Source organism: Cyprinus carpio, unplaced genomic scaffold (assembly GCF_018340385.1).
Source record: "Cyprinus carpio isolate SPL01 unplaced genomic scaffold, ASM1834038v1 S000000319, whole genome shotgun sequence".
Taxonomy (NCBI): Eukaryota; Metazoa; Chordata; class Actinopteri; order Cypriniformes; family Cyprinidae; genus Cyprinus; species Cyprinus carpio.
In genome coordinates this window covers 455-11225 of record NW_024873065.1, presented here as the reverse complement: position 1 = coordinate 11225, position 10771 = coordinate 455, and the positions used below count along the sequence as shown (strand labels likewise).

The 10771-nt window shown below is 34.6% G+C and overlaps 1 pseudogene; it reads right to left on the bottom strand.

The window, feature by feature from the left end:
* Positions 1-6104: 6104 nt before the first annotated feature.
* Positions 6105-7278, bottom strand: LOC109046664 (annotated as a pseudogene).
* Positions 7279-10771: the final 3493 nt, after the last annotated feature.

Below are 10771 nucleotides of genomic sequence, written 5' to 3'. Positions count from 1 at the left end.
ATGTCTTGTATATCAAAAACATTATTCATGCATTTTGTAACTGCAGGGTTAAAATGCATTCTTGTCCTGCACTAAACAGTGTGTAAATACATCTAAATGCCACTTCCGATGAATCTTCTACATTTCCTCTGCATTGAAAAGATGAGTTTGTTGATACTGATTTGCCTGGTAACAGCCCAAATGTCTTATTACTCTAAATAACTGATTCCTTTAATTAAAAAACACTAGTTTGTGATTAATAGGCCTATCCCAGGGGTATCAAACTCAGTTCCTGGAGGGCCATAGCCTGCAGAGTTTAGTTCTAACCCTGCTCCAGCACACATATCATGTACTTTTCAAATAAGCCTAAATGATTAGATTAGCTGGATCAGGTGTGTTTTATATCTAAACTGTGCAGACTGTGGCCCTCAGGAACTGAGTTTGACACCCTTGGCCTGTCCCCATTTTTGCCTCCCTCCCACTGTTCAAATGTAACTAAGTAAATTTTTACTCTGAGTAAATTTTAAAACATGCTACTTTTTACTTTTACTTGAGTAGATTTTAAGACTGGTACTTTTACTTGTACTTAAGTAAAATTTCATTAATGTAATGGTACTTTTACTTGTGTAGAATATTTTTTGTACTCTTTCAACCTCTGTTGAAATATGACAAGCGCTGAGCGCGTCCGTCTCTGGCTCAGCGCCAGCCAACGCGCGAAAGCAGTTTGAATCTGGCAGTTCTGTGACGCCAATGAACATTCTAAATCACTCTCTCAGGGGGACAGAAATAAAAATTTCAATATATGGTGTCATAATGCTCAAAATGTAAAATGTAATTTTCATTTTAAATTATTTTCGTTAAAAAAAATCTGCCGATATTCGGACTACCAACCAATCAGCAAACAGCAGCTGACTGTGACCCCAGCAGCTCCCCAGGAGATCTTTGCCGCGCATACAAACAGATAATTTTTGATTGCACATTGCTAGCTAGCAATATGTCGCAGAGCTCCCTTAGTTAATTTTTTTTAAAAAAAAACTCGGCTTAATGGACAAAGCCGGACACAAGGCCTAACGTTGCATCTGATGAGGATGTTTCTCCGTCCCCTGGCAGCCCTATGAGACAATGAGACATAGTACACCTGATTGCACCTGATTGCTCTCCATCATGCTGATCACAAAAACAATATCATACATTAGACTAAGACTCCGCCCCATTACAGTAGTAGCCATTTTGAAAAGTACATGTGTTCCGTTTTTTTCGCTCAAATGATCTTCGGGGCGAGCCGCATAAAAAGTACTGTCCCGATTTCTGATGTTTTGTTCTTCAGGCTCTGCACTGCTCTTGGTGCTTAAATGCTTGCTGCGCTGCTGTACTTGATGTGCGCCATACTTTGGTCTGTTTGCTGTGCCTTGCAGAGCTTGGCCCCGTATTGCCTGCTTGCAGCTATATTATTTTATACAGTTTTATGGTTATGTGGGGCATGGTTGTGGTTAGGGTTAATAATTTTGCACAGTAATCTGACAATAAATGTGGCACACCCAGATTTTCATATGCACACCCAGAGTCTCTTTCTGGCTACACTACTGCTCCAGGTAGACTGAATGTTTTTCTGTCTTGCTACTTGCGGACTTTGAAGCTGGGTAATTAGCGCGAGTCACGTGCGCTGTGTGAAGCGGGAGCAGCTGATGGAGGATTCCGCTTGGTCTTAAAGTCTTCCGCAAACGCTACGTTCACAAATAACATGATTTTCGTAAAATAATGATTAATTATCAATTGATAATTTGTTATTATTATGGTCTTGTGAAAACAATAAATATGGGCTGCGGGAAAATAATGAATAAAAAGAGTAGGGCTGGCTGTGAGTGCAGGCATGTTTCAACCCAGTAGTAACATGAGAACACAACCGTTCCTCACAGCCAACAAACAGACCGAATTCAGTTCAGCTGGAGGGGGTTGGGGTATAGTTCTGTATAGCTTGTGGGGGTTGATATAAATGTTGTGAAATCTCTTGTTCTTTCATATGGACAGTGTCTTATGAGGGTATCAAACTTGCAGAACAGGTTTAGATAGGACTCATCATTTGGGTTGAGGGCAACGTGGAAGAAAGGTTTTGATCCACTTCAAATGTTGACTAATGTATAGCGCAATAAAGATTATTTAGTTATTATAACTTCAGAGGAAGTTGCCTTAACTCAAAAAAAATAAATAAATAAATAAATAAATAAATCGCAAACTGTTGCGTTAATTTTATTTTGTTTCGTCTAAACAACTATTTTTTTTTAGACTATAACCAATATACTGAAACCATCTCTTTATGTTTTTCTAAATCCCAAACAGAGTCCAGACATCAGTATGTTCCGTCTATGATGGTTTTATAGGCTTTTTTATATTTGGGAATACACGTGCGTTACAGACATGACAAAAAAACAAACAAAACAGTTTTTGGAGACATTATTATTATTATTATTATTATTTTTTTTTTGTAGCCTATTTACAATGCACAAACCAAAAGCAACAATATATGCAGAGAAGGAATCAATTTTATTTCAATTTTCGTTTTTGTGTTTCAGAGGAAAAATCAGTGTTAAGGCATCTCCATTACAGACCGTTCTGAAAGAAGAATTTATGCAAAACGCGTATAAAATGCTTTAAAAACTTTAACAGAGATGTCTAGAGGCTAGTTTAATAGGTCGGCCTCCCATGTAAGATTTTCTAGTTACTAGTCGTTCATTTGTCATGTATTCAAACTAATCGCAGGGATTATACTACATTTACATCTATAATCCATAATGAGCCTTAATATATTTCGCGCTCAAGCACATGCATTAGCAGAAGTAGCCCCAATAATTGTAAAAAAAGGAGACATTTTAATTATTTATTAATAAACAAATGTTTTCTTGTCGGCTGCAAGATGAAATTCACAGTGCTGACTCTCTCCACATGAACGCGCATTTAAAGAGAAATACAACCTTCACAGATTACATAATGCTTTCGTTCTGAATTGATTTGTTTAAAAGACATTTCAAGTTCTCTGTAGATATATTTATCATGTATGTGAGACACCACAATTTTAAGTTAATTCATTATCAGGAAAAAAAACTCAAGTGATCTAAAGGGCGCTCCCTGTCCTGCATGCGCAATTAATAATTTTTCGCACAAACACTTAAATATGAATAATAATTTACATTTTGCATATGCATTACAACGTAAATAATTTTTTACATGCAATTATCCAAAATAAAACCCAAACAAGATTTGTAATGAAGATAAAACAAATAAGAAATTTTTTTTAACTTAAATTCTATGTAAGCCTTGCACACAGACATTTTAAATACATGCATTTAAATGCGGCTGCAATTTAATTTTTTTTAACTTAAATTCTATGTAAGCAAATACCGGCGGCTCCCTTTAAAAAATCACTGAAGTTGTCTATTGTTGAAACTCTTTTTTACATCATTTGCACTTTGGTGATTATAATGAGAGAACTTGAGTTTAATCGTGAGGAAGTTTTATTAATCCGTCCATTCTTTAGAATTTCAATGATTTAGCTAAATCGTGCAGGTTTAATTATATTCGTTTCTTGTTTTAATTAGGCCTAAATAATGGGAACGAAATTATACAGTGCCTCACGTTTTACTAAAATAAAGAAAATAATTTATAAAACACGCAACAATTTTCTTACAGACAAATATATTTTCCCAAGAAGTTGTCTGTCAAAAAGGACAGGTAACGAATAACAAAAAATGCATGTTGTTTTTATTAAAGGAATTTGTAAAATATAAATTAAAATATAGGCCTAATATAATATATTAGAATATTGACATTTTGCATATAGATCCATGTAGCCAAGCTCACTAAAATAGCCACTTTTAATGCTCTGATGCAAAGGTAAACCACAATTTCTTTTGAATAATATAAACACATAATTCATATTATATAAATAATACTGCACACCCTATTAAATGTGTCAAATCTAAAATATGGTGTAATACTGTGTAGCTTAGAGAAAATATAAGCACAGGCTCAGGCACAGGCTTAACATTTATCCTGCTTGAAATTCGTTCTAAAGAAATGCACATAACTTCATAATCACCAAACTTTCATCTGTAAATATATTAAATATTTTAACTATAGTGTTTTTCTTTCATTTTCCCTGATTGCAGCCGTCAAATGTAACACATCAGCGAGGCAAAACTGACGTCTATTTGCTAAAATGTGCTTTGATGCGCTTGTTGAAAACTTGTGATTTAAAGCGCCACTCAGCGGTCAAAAGCTGCAAATGCACTTTGCAGACGCCGCGGCGGCGGTACGAGCGGCGGTAGAAGTAAACGTTTTGGATGTCTACCTACTGTACATCTTGGATGCCCTTGGGGTAAGCAAATTTTTATTTTTGGGTGAACTATCCCTTTAATGTTAATCCAAGAAAATAAAAGAGAGAAAATCACTCACTGCTCTTGACTGAATAACTTGTTTTAACAAAAATGAATCTATATTTAATGTATACAGTGAAGACTATGAAAAGCTGTTTTTTAAATTTTGGTGATTTGGGTTTCTGTACCTGAACACCTACAAACTTGTAAAAAAAAAAAAAACTTAAATCATTAATTAAATCATACAATTACTTAAAAATAATACTACAAAAAAAGAATTGAAAAACAAGTGCTATAAAAGAGTTTAAACTGCTAATACATTCATACGTACAAAAAAACTAATAAAATAAAATAAAATAGAAACTGCAGCCTCCATTATTGCTGGGTTGTGCAAAATGTTGTGCTATTCTCTTTCTCACCACTGGGGGCACTGAATTTGTAGTATAATTAGTACAGATAGTACAGCATGCAGAGGCTAAAGCTTGGCCTTGGCATGCACTCAAACTCTTGAGTTCTTGAGAAACTTGTGTTTTATGTTCAACTAAAAGTAATTTAGGCTATGTTTGGTATGAAATCTATTTTTAACTTATGTCTTGCACTAGAAGTGTTTAAGATGGTTTCTTTTTTGACTTTTGCAGACTTTGATACACTTGATATGAAGACTGTGGAGGAAGTTTTATAATTTCCTTTTGTTCATAAATCCTCTTCATCTCATCATTTGCCTGTCAACTTACAACTCAACCTGAACTTAACTATTGAATTGAAACTAACAACCATGTGGATTTAGATGCTGGACTTTTTGGGAATTTGAATGGAACTCCGATAAGACTTTATTCACTCTGTTAATCTTAATACATCATCCACAGTCAGAGAACTGATTTGAATTATACCTTTACGTGTTCTTTTGTTTTTAGTTGGTGTAAATATCATGAAAAAGGTTCAAATTAAATGCTTTGATATTTTTTGCTTAATTTTTCTTAATGAATATAAAAGACTGTATTTTGCATTCAATGAGAGACTGATTTAGTATGCCTTGTTAAATAAACTGTTTTAATGCAATAGGTTACCTTTATAATTAAGTTGCATAGCAGATTTCGGGCATAGCTAAATAGTCACCCCACACTTTTTTTTTTTTTTTTTTATTGTTTAGCATGGAATTAACAGAAAAGAAAATCATTAAATAAAATAGTTTTATGTGTGTGTGTATGTGTTTATGTATTATATGCTGTAAAGCGGTACTAGTCCCCCTCTCCTCTCTGAGTTTGAGGTGTGAAAAACAACACCACCTTCCAACAATAAAAAAACCACCACAACTTTTAAAAACTCCACAATATACTTGTCATAACACTCGCTTCCAACATTACAATACTCCGGATAACTTTTGTTTACTCTACAACAGTGGTCTCAAACTCAATTCCTGGAGGGCCACAGCTCTGCAGAGTTTAGCTCCAACCAGCTCCAAATCACACCTGCTTGGAAGCTTCTAGTAATCGTGAAGACTTTTGATTAGCTGGGTCAGGTGTGTTTTGATTAGGGTTGGAACTAAACTGTGCAAAGCTTTTCTCTGGCGCATAGAATGCAGCCAGAGAAGTGGTAGAATTCAGAAAAATAAGTAAAGACAGAGTTCATGCCAAAACAACATTTAAAGATTTGTTTCTCTGGAGCATAGAATGCAGCCAGAGAAGTGGTAGAATGCTGTTATACAAGCAACTGCTTCTGTTAGCGTTGAGTAACAAGAGCTGATGAAAAACAGAGTGGAGGCTTCACAATTTTAATATGGAAAGCACTGAACATTCAAATGTGCCATGTCCAACAAAATGTGAACATACTTGTACAAATACAGTACATATCATTTATACATACAAAAATCCTATTTCCCCACAGCAAATGATTTTGCTATTGACTCTCTTCAAGGAAAGTGTATCATAGCAATTCATTCACAGAGGATGTGTTGGCTTTAAATTTTGCTCATTCCTGCTCCTTGTGTGCTGGTTTATCTGTTCATTTGTGTCTTTTTACTTTTTGCCAGAACTCTATTATCTGGTTTGGTGACCTTGCGATTGTTGTAATGACCTTGGAAAGGTCGTGACCTTTAGAATCCTTCATATAAGTCCGAAACTGAGAAGGATCTGGAGCCCGTGAAGGTTTTATGCCCAAACTTTTTCAGACAAGTGCCCACATACGCATCTTCCATGTTAAATGGCTTCATGTCCTTGGAAGCCCCCAAGCCTCAACTACTTTTTTGGGAAGATCATTGGAGAAAACATATCCTACTCCCAACACATACGTGGGATATTTTGATTCGGGGTACAGCTCCTCTGAGACATAATACTTAGATTTTTTGTCTCTAATGACATTCTGGTTCCACATTAAAAATCCTGTAATGTAGTTCTGTCTGGGTGTGTTGGGTGTGCCAACAGGAGGGTTATCAGGTTCTCCACATTTATGTACATGTCAGAATCAACCTTCATACTAAAATTCGCTTGTGGGCAACGGGTGGCCAACCAGTCCATGATCACCATTGTCTTTATTGTCAGATTAAAGTAGGAGTCTACAAAGTTGCTCTGCACTAAATCTCTGTGTTGTCGGCTCTCTTCCTCCAGCTGCTGTTGAGCTTCAGGTCCTCCAGTCCAAACCCACCAAAGAACAGAGTCAGCACTGCTTTTCCCTGGACTGAGCTCTCAGTCCCCCATGTGCTCCGGATGGCATTACGAGCCTCTACCTGATGGGGGGCCACAGGGACCATCAAGACCAGGAACGGATTCTGACTACATTTATCAGGTTCATCCAGGATGAAATGATAGTTGCTTGGATGAGCTACATGATGATGCACTGAAATGTTATTTTTTTGTGCGGTAGTTGTTTGAATGATTTGTTGATTACTTAGAAAATTCCAGACATTTTTTTTTTTGGCCAGACAAGCCCTCAGTCACCCACATTATAAGACTGATTTTTTTAAAGGTTTTTAAACCATTTTGTGACGGTCTTTGACTGGATTGATTGAGTGAGAAATCGTAGACAAAATAGATGACAGACAATGATAATGTCACTGCGCGACTAGCAGAACGAATCCTGTTTTAATGTGGCACATTAAATCTCTATCCTGAGCCAAACAGCACCTGAGAAAGAAAGAGAAACAAAAGTGTCTATATAATCTCCTTTGGATCAGTTCTAATTATATTACTGAAAATATGAATCTTTTGAATAGTACTACTCTTTTTAATGTTTTATTTGTTTGTCCGTCAAGGTTTAAAATGTAAAAAGTGAATATTTAAATGTATACTTAAGTGAATGAGTACATTTTAGAGCCACACACACACAGCCACTGACAATAACACACCACCATAAAAATTTCCATAAAAAGATACATTTTTTCGAAGATGGCTTCAAAAGCATGTCAAAACCCACCACTGATCATTTGTATCATGAGTATGGTTTTTGTTGTGTGTTTGACATTCAAATATGTAAGGTGATGCTAATCATTATCTAAAAGTGACTGGGCTGTTTTTACCTGCCTTAAAAAAGAAGCTTTTTTTGGACAGTGTGTGATGAAATAGTGTTGTTCAGTTGACATGCATTTTAAAACAAATAAACGTGAATTACGGATACATCTTTTTCCAGAGTTATAACAATTTTTGCCATATTTTATGCATTTTAGCCAGTAGTGTACAGTCTATGATTAGGCGTTGTTATTGTTAACTGAAGAAGCTAAAACTATTAACTAACCAAAACTAACCATTTTCATGATGGAAATATTTGAAATGAAGCTGAAATAAAATTATTTGTATTCATTTAGATGAAAAACTAAAGAAAGAAAAAAAGCTTGAAAATTAGAAATGTCGCCATGGCAGCCAACTTAAGTTTGTTGATGTGCTAAAATTGCACAAAAAGTAAAACTAGTCCCTATAACTATAAAGTTATAACTAGTCCCATTCCTCATACTGTGTGTCTGTATGAAAAGCAATTTGAATAGCAAAAAGAAAGCAGAGATGAACGTACCTCTTCCACATCCTTCTGATCACCATGACTGCATGTTTGACTGCTTGTCTAAAGGAAAAACTGAAAGATGCATATTATTTTTTTGTTGGGGGGTGGAGCTGAAACCTCTTCCAATACAATTATAAGAGGAACTTTCCACAAATTATTTTTTTAAATGTACCTTTATATATATATAAACTGTTACCTAACAGACAATATCTCTATACTCAAAATAAATAAAATTAAATATTCAAACATTTTAATGGCTTAATTTAATTTTCTCACATTTAAACTTTTTTCAACACCATTTCAAAGTCTGTCCCTCACATAGGACAGAGGTGTGTGTGTGTGTACTCCAAAGCCATGTGATGTGTGTGTGTGTGTGTGTGTGTGTGTGTGTGTGTGTGTGTGTACTCCAAACCATGTGATGCCAGAAAATGTTTTAAGTGGGTAGGCCTTCCTATGAAATAGTGGACAAAGTGTTATATATGAAAGCTGCATGTCGAATTCCCATCAAAAATACAACAGGTCCAAACAGCTAATAACAAAATAACCCCTGGACAACACAACAATAAAATGCTCTTCCTATTTTCTGTCAAGTATAACCATTATAGAAAATACTGTTTGGATTTTTTTTTTAACTAAAAACACTGGGGGGAAAAAAAAAGGGGAAAAAAAGAAGAAAAAAGTCTGTAGTATGTAAATTTTTTTTTTTTTGTTATGGCTGTGGACAAAATGATGGATGGTTTTGGAAAGGGCTTGAACTCAGCTTTCACATGGTACCAAAACTTAAAAAAGTTAAAATTTCACCATGTGTTGGGTTTTCCTAGATCGCATCACATATTTGATCACTTATTTGTCTACATATTTTATCTTCATTACAAATCTTGTTTGGTATTATTCTGGATAATTGCATGTAAAAAAAAATATTTTGTAATGCACATGCAAAATGTGAAACTTCAATCTTATTTGCAGTCTATGGCATTTTATAATTATTTGTACAATAATATTTAACTTAACCTGATTTATATCTTTATTATTTAATGCAAAAGTGATTTATTAAAACAAGTTTATAAGAATCATGCCTCCGTTTAATCTTGATCAAGAATAACGAATGATCAATGATTTGGAGTGGCATCGGCCGTTAGATCAATTTAAAACGTCAAATAGCCTTCAATTTACAGGTTATAACTGCATCTGTCTCGGTTGTAGACTTGTGAAGATTATTTTTTAATGTGGATCCCGTACTGTAACCAAAAAGAAATGTTCTCTATTATTATTCATATTCAAGTGTTTTGTGTGAAAATTATTAATGCGCATGCATGACAGGGAGGCGCCCCTCTCGATAACTTGATGTTTTTTTTTTTTTCCTGACAAAGTAAATAACTAAAAAAAAAAAAAAAGATACGGTTGCCTCACATACATGAGAAATATATCTACAGAAAGCTTGAAATGTAAGCATTATGTAATCTGTGAAGGTTGCATTTCTCTTTAAAGGCGCGTAAAGTATTCTGTGGAGATGAGAGTCAGCACTGTGAGTTTCATCTTGCAGCTGACAAGAAAACATTTGTTTATTAATAAATAATTAAAATGTCTTCTTTTTACACAAGTATTAGGCTACTTCTGCCTGTGCTATTAAGGCTCATTATGGATTAGATGTTAATTTAATATAAACGTGCAATTAGTTGAATAATGACTTATATGAAGGACTAGGCTACTTGTAACTAGAAAAATCTTATGTGGGGGGCAGACCTATTAAATACCCTCTATCTCTGTTAAAGTTTTTAAAGCATTTTATATGCATTTGCATAAATTCTGAGAAGATTTTCGTGAATCCGGCCCCAGGTTTTGACTGAAAATGAATTGCACAGTAATGAAACTAAAAATAATTAGGCCTACATGAGTCTCGGGACAGTTTCTTATTACTACAATATATTTTTACATTTGTATTGCCAAAATGACTGCAGCGTTGCCGCGAACAATTAAAACTGAAAATAGTAATTAAGAACAAATGTTTTTGTCTCTTTGGCAGATGTGGTCTCTTTTGGCAGTTTCTTTGTCTCTCTCTCAGAGGCACCTCATCTCTCCTGAGGAAAAAAAAAAAAAAACATTATATTGTAATGTATCTAATACTCTGTATGCCGTTGCAAAAATGACAAAAGCCAAACCAAACGAAGCATTTGTCCTAATTTTATTTATTTATTTATTTATTTATTTATTTATTTATTTATTTTATTACAGAACAAAATAACAAGACAAGCTACAAACCCCCCACCCACCCCACCATGCATTCATACCACAACCACAATCATCCACACAGTGTTATGACAAAAAAGCAAAGTAAAACGAAGCACAAAGCAAACAAAGTTAACAACATAAGAAAATGAAAAATAAAATAAATCAATCCTACTAATCAAAAAATCAATAAACAAAAAAACACAATA